This window comes from Lissotriton helveticus, chromosome 5_1, assembly GCF_964261635.1.
Source record: "Lissotriton helveticus chromosome 5_1, aLisHel1.1, whole genome shotgun sequence".
Taxonomy (NCBI): domain Eukaryota; kingdom Metazoa; phylum Chordata; class Amphibia; order Caudata; family Salamandridae; genus Lissotriton; species Lissotriton helveticus.
Genome location: NC_136065.1, coordinates 2,024,634,375 through 2,024,654,455, shown reverse-complemented (window position 1 = coordinate 2,024,654,455; position 20,081 = coordinate 2,024,634,375).

Sequence of the window (20,081 nt, the reverse complement as noted above, 5' to 3'; positions counted from 1 at the left end):
TGTTACCAATTCGGTCTTTGTAATCTGGGAACCTCTGTGCTACACTGCTCATCGCCACAGGGCTTTAAGTGGGATGAAAAAACTGGTGGGTCTCTCAAAGGAGCATGGCTGATGGAATTAAGGGCGTGGCTTAAAAACACATAAGCTAAACATATGTGCTTTGCATTGTGTGCCGCCAGATGTGTATTTTGCTGTTTCTGTCATTGCCTTCAGATATGATACAAGCAGGGCTTTAAGTGGGGGAGAGGCTGTGGCGGGCTGAGCCCCCACCAGTTTCTTTTTGAGGGGCCTCGAAAGGGGGCTCTAGGGAGCTCTATTTTCGGGCCTCAAAGGTCAAAGGTAGAGTGAGCAGACGTCCCGGTTTTTGTTTGGTGTTACTAGTGTCTTGATAGTGAAATACTGGCAATTTCGTTTTTCGCTATTGAAAGGCTGTCTTGCTCATAGTATCACATGGGGAATGCTATGTGACATGTTTACCTACAGTTGCTGAGATTGCTGAGGAAGGGACTGTCTGTTGTGTGATGTGTCCCCCTAACTTGAAGAGGGGCTGTGCTGTGTACTTTGCCCCTCTGAAGCCTGCCTGTCTCCAAGGGCCTAAGAAGAGCTGGGATACAAAAGTTCTCCATCACCCACCCTTCCAGCTGCTGTGTGGGTCTCTGTGCTGTGCCTTCCTGAACCTTCCCCCCTATGAAATCTGTCTCGGTGTGCTCATCGGCACACAGCTGGGGCATAAGGTCATGAGGCCTGCTCTGCCTCAAACGTGATCTGCCCTAGGATCGAGTCCCTCGCGCTCTGTGTGTGCAGATTAACGCACCGCTGAGGAACTTTGCAGTGCTTGCTTTGCCCCTGAGCACTGTGTGCGCATTGACTCCACCGCCGCCCCTCGAGCTGTGTTCTGTGCACGAGGCCGGGTTTGACGCTTTGAGAAGGAGCCTTGAAAACACCCTGCCAGTATTCACCACCACCGGTCCAGGATCGTCATTTCCAAGCCGCGCTCGGATTGGTCACAGCAACGTGGATTTCCCCCAGCAACGAGGGGGTTCCTCAGGCGGAGCTATGTTGCTCCTGGGGAGGCGCAAGGCATCCCCTAGCAACCGGGTTTCCTTCACGCTTGTCATCGAGGGAAGGAGCTGCCTGTACCTGAGGCCGAGGCACGTCCCACCGGCGAAAGCGGCTTCACCGGAGATCAGCGCGGACCGCAGAGCCCCCTTCACATCCTAAGGTAACTGGAGTTTGCACAGGGGGGGGGAGAATATGATCACATGCGCTACCGGCGGGTCTGCCTTCTCTTTACAGGTCGCCCTGTTGCTACTTACATGCCAGTGGTGTAACGCAAACTTGAGGGGGCCCCACTGCAAAGTACCTGGCGGAGGCTCCCTCTGACCACATTCAGTAGCTTGGGGAGCCACGTATCGTGGGGGCTGCGGGGGGCCTTTGTTACACCACTGGGGGGAGATTCATATTCAAGACTTCTGGACTTTAGCCTAATAGCTACCTTCGCTTTACAGTTTATAATTCAGTTCACATCTGGTTGGCAGCCCTCACAGTTGCTCATTGTCGCCCTCTCTATTTCTTGGGTCACCGTTAGCACCTCTCCTGCCATGCCCCTTTGTAGTGCTGCTTCTTGCCTACTTTGTTTGGTGGGTCTTACAAGTGTGTTTGCAGCAGTGCGCTGGGAACTTCAGTCAGATTCCTGGCACACCCCCCGGGTCACTGTTGTACCACTCACTGCTGAAACCAGTACGGATTTTTTCATAAGGAATCTATTCCTTGTTATATGCCCAGTATTATCTGTACAGCACATGCCCTCAGTCCTACAGCCAGTCAGCTTTCCTCCCCTTGTAACACCAAGACAGGGGATGCTGTATCTTGAAACAGAGCTGTGCAAAGGAGGTGGGCTCCAGTTGGCCATTGCTCTTCTGCTCCCATTCCCTTGTTCTCTAAAGAGAGGGATTCTCTTTCTCACCTGATTTCTGGGCCTGTTGGCACTTTCCATCCTGTGCACCTGAAGGCACTTTCCATCTTGTGCATTAGTTCAGAGATTGAGGGATGGCACGGGCTTTCAGTGGATTCATGAGTCCGAAACTTAAAAGCAATTCATGTTAGAATTATTCCCATCACCTTGTTGGTTGTAGCGGCTGACTCCCTAAATGCAGCGGCTATGCCCAGTTGTGGGTACCATGCTCAATTGTCATAGGAACCAAGCTACACCTCTCTGATGAGACCCAAGTACGTTCTGCTGACCCCATCTCTGGTTACGCATTAGTTTGCCCCAACTAATCCATTGTAGTGTAATAATAAGGTATCTTGATTGAGACCACGCCCCTACTCGGATAGGCCACACCCCTTTAAGAAATGTGCCACGCCCCTTTTAGAGCACACCCAGTTTTTTCCCCCACTTAAAGCCCTGGATACAAGTAACAGCATACCTACAACAAGTCAGGACTACTGGATTTGTCAATGGTTGTTACTTGCATAAGATAAATAAGCAGCAACTATGGCTTGTATATAATATTGAAAAAGCTTCTACTTAAAGCCCTGGTGACACCACGACAATGTTGCTGCTCCTGAGTTTCAAAAAGAGAATGGAAATCCAGAGACAAAATTACCCTTTAAAGGATTTCCCTTTTCCTACAATGCTCACCTGGCATGCTGTAACTTCTCCACTAGTTAGAAGTGAGAATGTGAGCAGCACACATCGATGCAGTCAGGGGAAAAAACTGACCTCCTTTTCAGGGCACAAAACAGAGCCCGACAGAGACCCGTTTTGAAGCCTCCTTTAAAAAACTGCCGGTACTCAGCACCGGTGAGAGCCGGCCCACTTAAAGCCCTGCATCCTCATTTCAATTTAGGTCACAATAAGTACTCAGATCATATGCACTAGGTTCATTAGGCACCTGTTGCAGCACTTCTTGTTGTCTACATCACTTAGGCTTGGTTGCCATCCACACGAGGCTAAAATAGCTGTTCATTCTTCTGAAGCTGATTAAATAGGTACTTTTGAGTTGGTCAGTGGTGGTAGCCTTTCGTGCTACGCTGAACTACATGTGTAGTTTTGCTTTGTAAATTAATGATTTTGCGATGTATGAAGTGCTGGTTTTGTGAAATAAAAAATCACCTGGTTTGCCATTCAGGCAGCAACACAGTGCTCAGGTGGGATTCTGTAGTATTCACCCCTGTCATTCTGGGTTTTAGCTCTTTTTCGGAACCAGAAGGACAGTGAGGAATCTCGAGAGTTCTAGTAGGGTGAGGGAGGGGGCTCGATTCAGTTGGAGGTTGCCGTTTGTCACGGAGGCTGTTGTTCTTTATGTGGGTACCTCTTTAACACATATGAACAAGATGAAATAAAAGCTACAGCACCTCAACGTTGGTGTGGTCGGTTCCTTCAAGTACCACACATTCGCTAGCCAAAGAGGAAGCAGGGTTGGCCCGGCAGCCCCGTAGCACAGCGCTGTGTGTTTACTTCAGCAGGATACAGCACGGGTGGTAACAGTGATGCAGGGGAGAAGAGGGGAATTCGGCAACACTTTATTAAACAGCAATGCACTTTGTTGTGCTTTTCATTTAGCACTCTGAAGTAACTACATTGGTGTATGCAGCAATATCACATATATGTAAATGAAATAAAGAAACATGTTAGAGCAATGAAGCTCTTTCTGCAGGACCATCTCCTCAACTGCACGCCCAACTAGTGTGACCAGATTCTCAAAACAAACGCACGTACCTCGCGCAAGTAGGGGGTGGGGGGAGTGCGGCCGAGAGCAGGCAGCGTTTAATTGCGGGAGCAAGCGCAATAATTTGTAACACATGGCGCAGCTCGCTCCCGCAAGGGAATCGCCAAACGTGCACGCGTTGTCATTGAAGGCAATATAACGCATGCACGCTTTTGGCTGAAAAGCCTAATCAATTGCTAAAGGTCTCCTTCCTATGCAGCACACGCGCTCTGCATAGGCGAGACCTAAAAAGCGAAAGTATGATGAAATTCAACTAGAGGAGATGAAAGGGGATATTTACAAAAGAATGAAGGGTTTCCAAAAGAAAAGAGAAAAAGGAAATCCTAAATCAATAGAAAAAATTGAATTGGGAAAATGCTGAAGTTGGCATCTGGTTCCGTAATTAGTGATGGTATAGAATACCATCAAAGAGGGGATTGATTGAGCAAGGTTTCATAAGTACAGAAACTTGCTTGTATTCCATCCTCTCGAAATAACATGTAACTTATTAATCAACATGTTTTGTTTTACTAATAATTGCATTTCACGACATTTTAGTATCAAGGGGAAGCTTGCATATGTGCTTTTACCAACAGTAACCCGAGTGTCCTAAAATGGCCGCCGAAAACGCGGGAACCTTTCTGCGCATGTGTCTGCCACATCTACGTGGTGTGATGTATCTTTCGCTTTTGGTGGGAATTCTTTGCAGCTGCGCACTAGTGCCAAAGATGGCCGCTTTAGACTTCACATGCTAACGCATTTGCCTTGCTTGAACTAAACCTTGTGTGTTCTGCTTAACTATCAATGCTATAGTTAAATTAAAGTAATGGGGTTACAGTAGAAATAAGTGGTATACAGTGCATTCATTTATTTTTGTATTCTAATGTGTCTTTCTTTAACCTTGCTGATAGCTTGTATTTGGGCCGGAAGGGTGCTACAAACTCCATTGTGAAAATTCTTGGGCATGCGCGATCAAGCACAAAGAGCCTTGGAATCCATGTCATTGAATAGCTGTCAAAACCCGTCTTACCCGCGATGTTCCTGGGAAACTGACCATTTGACCCCACAAGCAGAAGAAATATGAACTGTACTAAATACGATGTATATCATTTGAAACAAATATTGCTGGGTGGAAAAAAAAGCATGGGAAAGTAAATTATGAGCTGGAACATTGATTAACTATATTTAATTGAAATGCTCTCATCTTAGTATGGTGTGATGGCCTCTCCTCATCTTTCTGACCAATCAAATGAAGGGAACACAACAAATTTACAACATTAAGGGGGTGGTACACACACTGAAATGGTATAACTAAGGTTGGCTTAGTCAGTTAGTTTGTCCGACTTGTCACAGACGTGTCACTGACCCAACGTATGCTGAAGAAGAATCGAGAGCAGAGTGTCGGTTGAGCACTCTGACAGAAGAATCGAGAGTTTGCTGAGGAAGAGTTGGGGTCCGAGATATAGCCGCAGAGAGGGGTGTGACGCTGGCGTTGCACTTAGCGGTTACCTGTCCTGTAAGCATCTGATTAGTCGGGAGCCCTCATCTCTGTCCCAGCCCGTGGCCAGGGTTGGTCTTCACACCATTCTAGGTAAAAATAATTTATGCGGTATGTCCTTGTGTCTTTTCCCTTTCTCACCCTTTCCAGGTACCAATGTTTAAAGGCATCTTTATAAAGTCCTACAAGATTTGTGTTTTAATAGTTATATTCTTACTTGCAAAGTTTCTGATCACTCTGTTGTGGTCTCTGACTCTACTATTGCATAGATAAAGTCTTTAAAACTTCACTTGAGTCTTTGGTTATTTCCATGAAGGTAAATGTCAAAACGCTACCTATTATTCTAACTCCTTGACCCTGATGCAAAGATCTGGCCCGGGACCAGGGTTCAATTCCCGCCTCGGCAGGTCTTGGGCACAATTTACTCGGACCTGATAATTCTTGCCTCTGTGCCTATTCTAATCATGGGTCCCACTCTGCAACTCTGGGCAATAGCTTGCTTAATCTCCACAACGGCCCCAACAGCGCTGGGATGCCTGGCTTCACCTTGGGGGTGCCCAGGAGTGGACATTTCACAGGGAAGCCAGGACGGGTTCCTAAGCGGTATACGGACAGCGCCGGGACACCTCCGGCGGAGGTAGCTGTGCGCTTTACAAATGTCGGCATACTCCTGCACAGCCTCTTATGTGGAGTTCAAGGGGTGAGACTCACCTTGTACTCCTGGACAGCCTCTTGAATGGGGAGCAAGGAGTGAGACTCATCCTTGTATACCATGACAGCCTATTGAATGGGGACCAAGGGGTGAGACCCACATTGGACTCCTGCATAGCCTCTTATGTGGGGTTCAAGGGGTGAGACTCACCTTGTACTCCTGCACAGCCTATTATGTAGGGATCAAGGGGTGAGACTCACCTTGTACTCCTGGGTAGCCTCTTGAATGGGAAGCAAGGGGTGAGACTCACCTTGTACTCCTGCACAGCCTCTTATGTGGGGATCAAGGGGTGAGACTCAAGACAACTTGAGGGTTTTGGGGCATTGGCCCTTGTAGCCTAACGGCGTTGTGCGCCTACCACACATGTACAATCCCACGCAAATACAACAATTGATGGACAGAATGCAGAACAATGTCATACATTCACCCCATTACAGAGATCTGGGCCTAAATCCATCGTTTTTTTTGCACTACACACCACCCCAGGTCAGACAGGGCCATATGCAAATCAGCTTTGACCCTGTGCCTCATGGAAACAGTCCAGCCCGAACTGCCAAGCCATGTCTTTCCTGGACCGGAATCAAGCATCCAAGGACCGGTTTCTGGCTATCAGCCGTCATCAGCCTGGATAGCTTGACTCCAATGGTGTGGAGAGCATGGGACTCATGTCTGAGCATACCCATCCCACTCGGGGTGACAAATGCAAAAACAATTGATGGACAGAATGCAGAACAATGTCATACATTCACCCCAGTACAGAGATCTGGGCCTAAATCCATCGTTTTTTTGCACTACACACCACCCCAGGTCAGACATGGCCATATGCAAATCAGCCTTGACCCTGTGCCTCATGGGAACAGTCCAGCCCGAACTGCCAAGCCATGTCTTTCCTGGACCGGAATCAAGCATCCAAGGACCGGTTTCTGGCTATCAGCCGTCATCAGCCTGGATAGCTTGACTCCAGTGGTGTGGAGAGCATGGGACGCACGACAACAATTGATGGTCAGAATGCAGAACAATGTCATACATTCACCCCAGTTGGCAGGGTATGCTCAGACATGAGTCCCTTGCTCACTTTGCCACTGGATTCAAGCAAGCCGTGCTGAAGACGGCTGGAATGCCAGAAACCGGTCCTCGGAAGCTTGTTTCCGGTCCAGGGAAGGCATGGCTTGGCAGTTCGGGCTGGACTGTTCCCATGAGGCACAGGGTCAGACTGATTTGCATATGGCCATGTCTGAACTGCGGTGGCAGAGTGGGCTATAGAACGGTAATGGATTAAACCCAGATCTGTTGACTGGGTGTGAGCGTTTGATTGGTTCAGATGCTCCATCCATCACCACCCCCTTTTGCACCACTTTGTTCACCATAAGTTGGCAGGGTATGCTCAGACGTGAGTCCCTTGCTCACTTTGCCACTGGATTCAAGCAAGCCGGGCTGAAGACGGTTGAAATGCCAGAAACCAGTCCTCGGAAGCTTGTTTCTGTTCCAGGGAAGGCATGGCTTGGCAGTTCGGGCTGGACTGTTCCCATGAGGCATAGGGTCAGACTGATTTGCATATGGCTATGTCTGAACTGGGGTGGCAGAGTGGGCTAAAGAACAGTGATGGATTAAACTCAGATCTGTTGACTGGGTGTGAGCGTTTGATTGGTTCAGATGCTCCGTCCATCACCACCCACTTTTGTACCACTTTGTTCGCCATAAGTTGGCAGGGTATGCTCAGACGTGAGTCCCTTGCTCACTTTGCCACTGGATTCAAGCAAGCCGGGCCGAAGACGGATGAAATGTCAGAAACCGGTCCTCGGAAGCTTGTTTCCGGTCCAGGGAAGGCATGGCTTGGCAGTTCGGGCTGGACTGTTCCCATGAGGCACAGGGTCAAACTGATTTGCATATGGCCATGTCTGAACTGGGGTGGCAGAGTGGGCTAAAGAACCGTGATGGATTAAACCCAGATCTGTTGACTGGGTGTGAGCGTTTGATTGGTTCAGATGCTCCGTCCATCACCACCCCCTTTTGTACCACTTTGTTCGCCGGAAGTTGGCAGGGTATGCTCAGACATGAGTCCCCGTGAGTCCCTTGCTCACTTTGCCACTGGATTCAAGCAAGCCGGGCTGAAGACGTCTGAAATGCCAGAAACCGTTCGTTGGAAGCTTGTTTCCGGTCCAGGGAAGGCATGGCTTGGCAGTTCGGGCTGGACTCTACCCATGAGGCACTGGGTCAGACTGATTTGCATATGGCCATGTCTGAACTGGGGTGGCAGAGTGGGCTAAAGAACGGTGATGGATTAAACCCAGATCTGTTGACTGGGTGTGAGCGTTTGATTGGTTCAGATGCTCTGTCCATCACCACCCCCTTTTGTACCACTTTGTTCGCCATAAGTTGGCAGGGTATGCTCAGAAGTGAGTCCCCGTGAGTCCCTTGCTCACTTTGCCACTGGATTCAAGCAAGCCGGGCTGAAGACGGCTGAAATGCCAGAAACCGGTCCTCGGAAGCTTGTTTCCGGTCCAGGGAAGGCATGGCTTGGCCGTTCGGGCTGGACTGTTCCCATGAGGCACAGGGTCAGACTGATTTGCATATGTCCATTTCTGAACTGGGGTGGCAGGGTAGGCTAAAGAACGGTGATGGATTAAACCCAGACCTGTTGACTGGGTGTGAGCGTTTGATTGGTTCAGATGCTCCGCCCATCACCACCACCTTTTGTACCATTTTGTTCGCCATAAGTTGGCAGGGTATGCTCAGACGTGAGTCCCTTGCTCACTTTGCCACTGGATTCAAGCAAGCCGGGCTGAAGACGGCTGAAATGCCAGAAACCGGTCCTCGGAAGCTTGTTTCCGGTCCAGGGAAGGCATGGCTTGGCAGTTCGGGCTGGACTGTTCCCATGAGGCACAGGGTCAGACTGATTCGCATATGGCCATGTCTGAACTGGGGTGGCTGAGTGGACTAAAGAACGGTGATGGATTAAACCCATATCTGTTGACTGGGTGTGAGCGTTTGATTCGTTCAGATGCTCGATCCATCACCACCCCCATTTGTACCACTTTGTTCGCCATAATTTGGCAGGGTATGCTCAGACGTGAGTCCCTTGCTCACTTTGCCACTGGATTCAAGCAAGCCGGGCTGAAGAAGGCTGAAATGCCAGAAACCGGTCCTCGGAAGCTTGTTTCCGGTCCAGGGAAGGCATGGCTTGGCAGTTCGGGCTGGACTGTTCCCATGAGGTACAGGGTCAGACTGATTTGCATATGGCCATGTCTGAACTGGGGTGGCAGAGTATGCTAAAGAACGGTGATGGATTAAACCCAGATCTGTTGACTGGGTGTGAGCATTTGATTGGTTCAGATGCTCCGTCCATCACCACCCCCTTTTGTACCACTTTGTTCGCCATAAGTTGGCAGGATATGCTCAGACGCGAGTCCCTTGCTCTCTTTGCCACTGGATTCAAGCAAGCCGGGCTGAAGACGGCTGAAATGCCAGAAACCGGTCCTCGGAAGCTTGTTTCCGGTCCAGGGAAGGCATGGCATGGCAGTTCGGGCTGGACTGTTCCCAGTTAACCGCGCACTTCAATTTTATTGGTTTTGTACGTTTTTGTAAAATAGCGTGGGACAATCAGTCCGCTATTTAATCGTATGCCATATGCAACGAATCGTAAGACGCATAGAGCAACGCTACGAGGTAACGCAACGTGATCCGAGGGAGGAGCCACTTTCTCTATTTACATCGCCACCAACCTCAACCATTTCATCTTGAAGGGGTACATCAATATCTGTAGACCATAGTGGGACAGTAACAACATCAGATATGCTTTTCTCACTTTTATTTTTACATAACAGCCTTGTTCTATAGCAGCCGCGGTGCGTCCATAGGGGCGAGGGGGTGTAGCCCCCCCACCCGCAGCAGTTCCCTCGGCATCTTTGAACTTAAGTAACTCAAAGACAGAGGGAGAACAACTGACAATCATGTCAGTCAGCATGACGTCAGACCGCCCACCCCCTTCAGATGCTTGTCACCAGGGGCAGCAGGCAGCGAGGGCGCATGAGTGGGGACGGAGGTCGAATTTTCGCACCGTGCCCACTCATGCGCACTTGTGTTTTGCCTTGCTTGCGCATGCCCATTAGAAGCCCCTCAGCCTCCTAATGGGCGTGCTGCGGGCGAAGATTAGCAGTGCCCCTAAGCCAAGCCTGGCACTGCTGGCAGCGCCAGGATTGGCTGAGATGGGCTACCAGTCGACTCCAGGGGTGTTCGTGTAGGCGCCAAGGGAGCAGCTGAGATGGCGCAGACCGGCTGAGGTAAGTTTTCATTTTATATGTATATAATATTGAATTCCCTGCCACCCACCCCTGCGCGAACAAGCCCAACTCCCCCCCTCCGTGAGCCGCGTCTAGTAATACAAACTGAGGGTTAGAATGAGCTTAAAGATGTGATGTTCTGTGGCTCGACGGAAATTTACAATGCGTAATGTTGCATGTTTTGAGTGATGTGGTGCACATGATGAGTGATTATACAGATAACCATTTACCGAGTGTTCCCAGATGTGTGCTGAGGTGGACAAACGGAACATAAAACTAAGGAGGAGGGATGTGCTTATATTTTCCACGGGCACGTTCATTGTGAAGGGTGTGAAGGGTGATGCTAAGTAATGCGAAGCATTGCCCTGATTTACTAACCGTTAAAAAAAGCCTGAAGGGAGATAGCAGAGGTTGGACCTGACTAACAGAGACGTCCATATAGTGTCATCGGTACAAACACAGCAGTTGGTGCACTTGTTTGTGGACTTATTATTTATTCGCATGTGTGTTTTGTGGTGGCACGAACCTCTAGGCGTGGTGCTGCCATTTCTGTCAGGATACGGAGTCTCGCGCACATTTTTAATGTGGGGCACGGACGTTTCTGACTCAGGCCTTGACATTAATTCGGGGTCAGGGTGACTCAGTGAAAGTGTTTTCAACGGAGGCCTGACAGCATGAACAGTGGTGCCGTGCATGAAGTGCTTCTGAAATGCGCGTCCTTGCGGCTCAGAAAGAACGGGCAGCAAAGGCATTGTTTGGGTTTTATTTTTGTTCAGCCCCGCAGGAGAAAGATTAACATGATTTCAACTGGGACGCTTTTTGTTGACTATGACAGGACTGTCCACACCAGAGTGAGAGATATTGATTGTACTGTCTACTGCAGAAAAGGGAAAACTCCTCTGGAAATTGCTGTGTCAAGTTTAGCAAACTGTAGTAAATCCAAAGGGGAGGGTGTAAAATGCTTGGCTGCTTATCATCCCAGCCACTGGGATTATGCAACCGGCACGGAAAGGCAAATGAAGAGCCAGAAAGCGGGGAATTATGTGGCCTATCATGCAATTAAAGGCTTGCTGTCTAGCTATTTTGACAATTTTATACAGTGATACCAGTGCTATAAAATAAGCAGGTTTTGTAAGGAAGACAATGGACACAATCTGAAGTCCCTATTCATGAGCAAATAATCATTTTTCAGTGTATGGAAGCTCATAGATGCTGTTTTATTGGTACTGTCCTTTCAAAATGCGAGAGTAAATTGGATTGTGTAAAACATCTACTACATCGTTGCATTAAACATGAAACAAGCCTGCACGTTCACACATCTGGTATTAAAAGCTGGTCCTGATTTTTTGGGTCACGTTCTAGTTATCGTGTAAAACGTCTTTATGTAGTTTTGGGTTTACCTTATATTCACCAGGCAATAACTTACTGACCCCCTTCCTGCATGTTACTCTTAAAGATCTCCCACTTACGTATTCTGAGCTTGAATTTCCTATATCTGTAGAATGTTATATCAAAGTCAACTTTCTGTGACCCAAGAACTACTCGTCATCTTTGTAACTAAGGTACAAAAAGTTGCTTTACAAGAGGAAGTTCTGTGGCATTAAAAGGCTCATTATGGGGAATATTTTGTGAGTAAAGGCAGTTTATGTGGCATGTTGTATGTTATTTTGATATTTTTGTGTGTTGATGCAAACCAGATCCCAATGCAACGCTTGGTAGTTTTCAATAGCCTTGACTGCACACTGCATGTACCTAAAGCTACCTATGTCGTCATCACATGAAATGTCTTTATTGATGTCATAGCTAAATGTTCTCAATTGCTTTATTAACTTTCTTGCTCTCTCAAATTTGCTTGAAAATGCACCATTTGTCCACTGTTTTTTCAAAATGTTCTCAGAGACGTCCCCCCCGAACTCCCCTTATGACTGTCGAGTTTGCTTGCTGCGCTCGCTCCCCCACAGGACACTGTACTTTTACGCCGCACCACTTTCAAATCTGTCACCAGCCGCCCCTGTTCTATAGGACAGCCTTGTGTGGGAGATCAAGGGGTAAGACTCGAGACGACTTGGGGGGGTTTGGGGCGTTGGACCTTGCAGCCTAACGGCGTTGTGTGCCTGCCACACATATATAATTGTCCAACCCTAATCCTTTTTAAAATGTAATCTTGAGTGATTTGCAACTTGTATATTTGTAATTTTAACCACTAGTATCTGTAGTAGACGTCTTTACTTGCTACCCTTTTTATGTAATTTCAGAGTTTTTCTGTTTGTTTCTTCTCCTTGAGTGAATCTTCAACTTGTATATATGCAACTCCAACCTCTAGTATCTGTAGTAGACTTATGTGCTTACTACTGTTCTTTTGCGAATTTAGAGTTGATCGGTCTGTATTGTTATGTTCCCGGCTCTGCACGTCGTGTACGTCACAGGCGTGAGGAGCCGGGTCACGTGTGCTGTTATAATAAAAAGGGGCCCCGCACGCACGTACGCCACTTCGGCGAGGTGCGGAGAGCCATAAGCATATTCCCAGTGTCCGTCTGAGTTTATCATTAGGCCACGTGTCAGGCCTAGGCCACTGTAGATGCCCCCTGAGTGTAGGGTCCGAGATCCGGCCCCTAGGGATCGCCTTGTCACCCTAAAACACACCATTGGCGACGAGGGTGGTTGCCGATCCCTCGCTGCGTGTGAGCGGTGCCGGCCTCTTTGTGCGGCGGCTGCGAGCGTGTCCATCCGCTCGCGGTGCTCGTGCCACACGGCCGCTCACACGTTGTGCGAGCTCAGTGTCGGAGTGCCTGGCCTGGCGGGCGTGCAGGTGAGCCGCTCTGCCCCCTGCGATCTACCCGCTCACCTAGCGCATGGCCCCACGGCTCTCCGGAGCATATTGCGAGCGTCTTGATGTCCACCCCCGGCTGGCCGTCTCTCTTACACCATCTCGGTGCCCCATCTGGCCAGCGCCGCACCCGGCTTTCTGTGCCGGTGCGTGAAGCGCGCTCTCGTCTAGGCCCTGTGCGGCTGGAGCTCCGCGCCTGCAGCCGCGCCCTGCCGGGTCCCACGCATTGGGCAGACGCTGCGTTTTCGGCGGGGGCTCAAGGACGCCTGTCTTATTGCCTCTGCAGAGGGAGGAGGAACTTCGGTGTTTCAGCTAACACACGTCCAAGGTACTCTCAGGCGCCTGGTGGCACGACACGGCTGTGTGAACACACAAGACACGGAGGATACTGCGTGGCCACGACCCACCTGCCACCACTCCAAGGCCTGCCCGCCACACCCATAACAATCACCCATGGCCATGATTCCGCCGTTGGAGCCGTTTGTGGTGGAGGGATCCCCTTCCTCGTTGGCACCTAAGTGGAAAGAATGGGTGGACAGACTTTTGGTGTTCTTTGAAGCCACGAAAGTTCATAAGGATCAGAAGAGAGCCATGGTGCTCCATCTCGGTGGCAAAGATGTGCATTCCATTGCGAGAACACTTACGGAAGCCACACCCAAGACTCACCACACACTTATCAATGCCCTGAATGCTCATTTTGAACCTATGGCTAATCAGGACTATGAACGATTCGTATTCAGGCAAGCGCGACAGCTGTCCGAGGAGTCATTGGACACGTACCACACCAGGCTCAAGAGACTGTCCCTGTCTTGTGGTTTTGCGGATGCTACAGAGGAGATACGAGGCCAGATAATCCAGGGGTGCGCGTCGGCGAAGTTGAGAGAACGCATTCTGGAAGAGTCTGGCAAACCTCTAGCTGACATCCTAACGCTGGGTCGCACAAAAGAACTGTCCAAAGCAAGGGCTGCGCACATGGAGGCCGCTCTCCAAGCACCGGTCAAGGCTGAACCGGTCAACGAGATTCAGGCCCGATCACCAACCAAGTGGAACAAGAAGCCTGCGAGGGCATCGACAGGAGCATCCGGTTTTCCTTGTGGATACTGTGGAGGCCCGAATCACCCCGCACCAGAATGCCCGGCTAGAGGGAAGCGATGTTCAGGGTGTGGCAAACTCAACCACTTTGAGAAGGTATGCCGCTCGAAGAAATTTCGCAAGCCCCGACAGGTAGTGAATACGGTGCCGGAAGGTGATCAGAGCCGAAGTGATATGGATGATGATGAAGAGGAGGAGAGGACAGTGCACCAAGTACACATGATTGGTACAGCGGCGCTGCGAACCAGGAAACTCCCACAATGCTCGATCCGAGTGGCGGAGCAGGAGATCATGGCCGTGGTAGATACGGGAGCCACCATCAATCTCATGAGCACAGCACTGTATAGGACCATGCCGCACCCTCCCAACCTGAGCCCCTCGCCAATCATGGTGTTTGCATATGGTCAGGAAACGCCCCTCAAAATCCGAGGGAAGTTCCGTACAACCGTCAGCCATGGCGATAGGACAATCACGGCGAACATTTTTGTATCGGAAGATGGGCAAGGCATGCTCTTGGGATGTCGGGCCGCGGAGGACCTGGGAGTTGTCACCTTTGCGTTTGGGGTTCATGAAGAGTCCGTGCAGCAGCTCATAATGGACTTTTCGGACATCTTCAAAGGCATAGGCCGCTTCAATGTTCGCGAAATACATCTACATGTGGACCCGACAGTACAGCCAGTGGCACTGCGACATCGCCGGATTGCATTCCATCTCAGGCCCCTCGTGGAAGATGAGCTTGGAAAGCTAGAGGCGGCCGGCATCATCGAAAAAGTGACGGGACCTACTCCATGGGTATCGCCTATTGTGGTCACAAGGAAGCCCAAACAACCAGGAGCCGTCCGGATCTGTGTGGACATGCGCCTCCCAAATGTTGCCATTAAACGGGAACGCCACATCACACCCACTATTGATGATCTCATTGGAGAAATGGCAGGAGCATGCTGGTTCTCGAAGCTAGACCTCCGATCTGGATACCATCAATTGGTGTTGGACAAAGAGTCAAGGAACATAACCACGTTTTCGACGCACATAGGCCTCAGGAGATATACCAGACTCAGTTTTGGAATCTCCAGTGCTGCGGAGGTCTTCCAGAACGTGATACAGGAACTGATTGCAAACATACCAGGGGTGATCAATGTCAGTGATGACATCATGATACACGCCCGAACAATCCTGGAGCACAACCAACGACTGGAGCAGGTGTTCCGGAGACTACGAGAAGCGGGACTGACCCTACATAGAGAAAAATGTGAGTTCCTAAGAAGGAAAATAGGGTTCTTCGGCTACACCTTCTCAGCGGATGGAGTCAACCCAGACCCGGAAAAAGTCCGGGACGTCAAAGAAGCCAAACCTCCCACCTCCGTCACTGAGGTCCGCAGTTTCTTGGGGATGGTGAACTACTGTGGGCGATTCATCAGAGACCTCGCCAATCTCACACTGCCCCTGAGAGAGCTCACAAAGGACTCCACTCCGTGGACCTGGGGCCCGGCTCAAGACAAGGCTTTCGAGGACATCAAGGCTGCTCTCTCGGACACCACCACGCTAGCGTTCTTCGACCCCCGAAACCTCACCCTGGTGGCGGTGGATGCTGGCCCCGCAGGACTAGGTGCAGTACTGATGCAGAAGCAGCGGGATGAACTGGACTGGATGCCAGTGGCATACGCCAGTCGTTCGCTCACGGACACGGAACAACGCTATTCCCAAATAGAAAAGGAGGCCATAGCCATACATTGGGGTTGCCGACACTTTCATCTCTATCTGTATGGGAAACCATTCACTGTCATCACAGATCACAAGCCGCTGATGGCATTATTCTCAGGCACTTCGACAAAACCACCTCCTCGGATAGAAAAGTGGATGCTGCAGCTGCAAGAGTACAACTGCCACATTGAATATCAACCAGGCGCACTGAATCCGGCTGACTATCTCTCACGACATCCCCGGGATGCTACGCCTGAAGAAAGGGAGGAGGCGGAAGACACGGAAGCTTATGTAAAATGTGTCACCGCACGATCATGTCCAAGGTCCATCTCACTGGAAGAGGTAGCAGACGCCACCACACAAGATGTCTGCCTACAAAGGGCCAGGGAAGCCATTCAGCAAGGCAACTGGCATTGTGCCAAGGAGAGCTGGAAAGCACTCACACCGGAAGCTCAACGAATCATGGAAAGTTTGCACCATGTAAAAGATGACCTGAATGAAGACGACACAGGTTGTTTACTACGAGGACACCGGCTGGTAATACCCTTGACACTAACGGAACAGGTGATTCAACTGGCTCATGTAGGCCATCAAGGAATAGTCAAAACTAAGGCGCGATTGCGAGCCAAGGTGTGGTTCCCCCTCATGGATGAACTGGTGGAAAAGATGGTAAAATCCTGTACGGCCTGCCAAGTCACGGGCGATGCTCCACGGGAGGCCCCAATCTTAGTGGAGCCTCGGCCTCAACACCCATGGGAATGTGTCAGCATGGACTTTGGCAGCCTGCCGGATGGGCGACACACGTTAGTGGTGATTGATGACCACTCAAAATATCCAGAAGTAGAAATTGTAACCACCACAAGTGCGGCAGAAGTGATTCCCAAGCTGGAGAAGATCATGGCTGCGCATGGAGTAATACGGGAACTGCGGGACTGACAATGGTCCACCATTTCAAGGACAAGAACTAGCTGAATATCTGAACTCCCTAGGCACACGACATCGCCGGATAACGCCCCGATGGCCACAAGCTAATGGAGAAGCCGAACGCTTCATGAGAACTCTAAACAAAGTTATCAGGATAGCTCATGACAAAGGACAGTCGGTGGAGATGGCCATATTCACGTTTCTACGGAGTTACAGACAAACACCTCATACCACCACTGGTGTAGCTCCGGCCCATATCCTGATGGGGCGAGTGGTCACTGATTCCATTCCTCATCATCCAAGGTGGACACCGAGGACAACAGATGAAAACCAGATCGCGAGGAGCAGGCAGAAAGCCTATGACCAAGTCAGCAAGCGACGGGGAGCCAGAGTCACACAGTTCAACAGAGGAGATCAGGTGCTACTCAAGAACAGGGTGACCAGTGGAAAATTCAGGCTGAACTATGAACGTGGACCGTGGCGGATAATTAGTGTAAAAGGCACCCGCATAGTAGCGGTCAGAGGAAGAGAAGTGGTAACCAGGAATGTATCTCACTTCAAGCACTTTCACCCGGAACTGGACATGAGACCAAACCCACAGTCATCTGTGGTGCCTGGGGCTGATGTCAGCCCACCAGGTCTGGATTCCACGGCCTACAATGATGACTTGGGGACAGAGGTCACATCTGAGGACTCCGCTAGTGGTGCTGAGGAGAGGGCAAGCCCTGCTGAAAGCTCAGAGGGTCCTGATGCTACAACAAACAACTCTCCACTCATGGGCTGGACCAGTGAGAATACCACTCCGAGGCGAGGAATGTCGCAGTACAGGCTGAGAAGAAACCCCGAGCCATCCTGTCGGCTGCGAGACCACTTCATGTAAGACTGTTCTAATTCTAATCATGTTCAAATGTAAATGGTCACAGCTAGCCACCTGTCACTCAAGTTGATTTTAAAACACATCAAGCAGAGACTGCCTATAATGTAATTTCCAAGTTGGACTGTTCCAGTCTGTTTTGTTTGTTTCATATTTTAGGAGGAATGTTATGTTCCCGGCTCTGCACGTCGTGTACGTCACAGGCGTGAGGAGCCGGGTCACGTGTGCTGTTATAATAAAAAGGGGCCCCGCACGCACGTACGCCACTTCGGCGAGGTGCGGAGAGCCATAAGCATATTCCCAGTGTCCGTCTGAGTTTATCATAAGGTCACGTGTCAGGCCTAGGCCACTGTAGATGCCCCCTGAGTGTAGGGTCCGAGATCCAGCCCCTAGGGATCGCCTTGTCACCCTAAAACACAACATGTATCTTTTATGTAATTCATGTACTCCGAAGTCCTTATGTAGTGTAACTGGTCGTTCTGTAAAGCGCTCTGACACCTTTGGGTAAAGTTCGCGCTATATAAAATCGCATTAAATAAAAATAAATAAATAAATAAACTCACCTTGTACTCCTGGGCAGCCTCGTCAATGGGGCGCGCCGAGTGAGCCTTGTGGTCTTTGGAGTCTCGACAGACCACGCAGATGGGCTCCTGGTCATTGTCACAGAACAGACTCAGCTTCTCCTCGTGCTCTTTGCACAGTATCGCTCCCTGGGGCGCCGTGGTCTGGGTCTGAAGCTGTTTTATCTGTTCGGCCATGTTTGCGAGATGCCTGTTAGGGAGGAGGGTTTTATTCGGAAATGTTCCTCTACACTGCGGACATGTTAAGTCTGTCTGCAGCACCTCCCAGTACGCAGAGATACAGGACAGACAGAAGGCATGTCCGCACTCCACAGACACGGGCTCTGTGAAATACTCCAGACATATGGAGCAGATCGCCTCTTCTTTGAGGCTCCGGAGCTGGGTTTCTGTAGCCATGACCCAGCCGAGAAGGAGGACGTGAGGTTAGTTTCAGTTTCGCTTCCTTTCGAGCAGAGTTTGCGAAGTGGGAGGTGCCCATAATTCAGCTTCAGGAAGAGGTGACTGGCCTAACACTGCGTCATGGCACTAGAAATCCGGCATGTAGGTAGGGTTATAAAGTGGAAGTGCCGAGAGTCACAGAACAACACAGGACGGTTTTAACTAGCAACACTGGCGTGAAACAGTGTAAGACTTTTCTAAATGCGTGTTGTGACTTGACATGGAGGTGACCGGTAGCTGTAAGAAGCCACCAGTGAAAACAGTCAATACCCGCCTAGAAAGCAGAAAATGGTGAAGCTGCCAAGTGGGCTTATGCAGTGGATGACAATTTGAGCCAGGCATTGCTTTTTAGTCAGTACAATTTGCATGCTGGGATTTGTAGTTTCGCTTGAAGCACAGAAGTGCTTACAAATCTTAGTATGTAATACACGGTTGCATTTGTTGACAATGCGACATGGGGGTCACTGGGCCACAAGTGTGAAAATACGCCCATCACCTTTCGCCTTTGTTTGCGACATACAGATACCACGTACATACATTAAATACCCATTGATAGCTGATGCGCTCTGCCTGTCCTGCCAGACCTACATGTGAGCTACCGCTTTCTAGGGTACAATTTCTACATATAGTGTGGTGCAGGGCTTTAAGTGGGCCGGGTCTTGCTGGTGCTCAGTTTTAAAATTAAATGCTGAGACGGCGACCTTATCGAGCTAAACATTTTTGCCCTCACTTTCAGGATGAAAAAAATATATATCTTACCTGCAGCAGTACCATCCTTCACTGCCTTTGATGTAACTTCAAAGAGACTCGTTATAGTTCTTTCAGTCTCATCATTTCAAACTGAAGCATTTTCAATATGCTAAACAATGAAGTCATAATTGTTGCTTATGTATCGAATACAACAAACAAGCATTGGCAAAGCCAATAGTACTGGCTTGTTGCAGATGTAATGTTACTTTTTAGGTCGAGCCTAGCAGCAGCATGCATGCTCTGTTCGCTCTACGTGGCATGCTGTCTTAGGGTATGCACTAGCAGCACCGCCCATATTTGTCATTGGCTTTGTGTCCTTGCCCTTCTTAAATGGTGGCTTCTGATTCGTAAATGGGCTTGTTACTCCCGCTTTGGTACTGCCTTGTCTCCATTTGTTACGGCCCATAACAACAGGACCTTTTACTTGGCTCGTTACAAGGCCTGCTTTATCTAGGGGGTGGGCACTATTTTTGTTATTGTCAAGTTCAAGTTCAGGAATTTATATAGCGCACTACTCACCCAGAGGGTCTCAAGGCGCTTGGGGGGGGGGGGGGGGGGGAGAATGTTAATTATCGAATAACCAGGTTTTAAGTTCTTTCCTGAAGGAGATGTGGTTCTGTGTAAGGCGGAGGTGAGTGGGGAGTGAGTTCCAGGTCTTGGCCGCCAAGTAGGAGAAGGATCTACCTCCCAT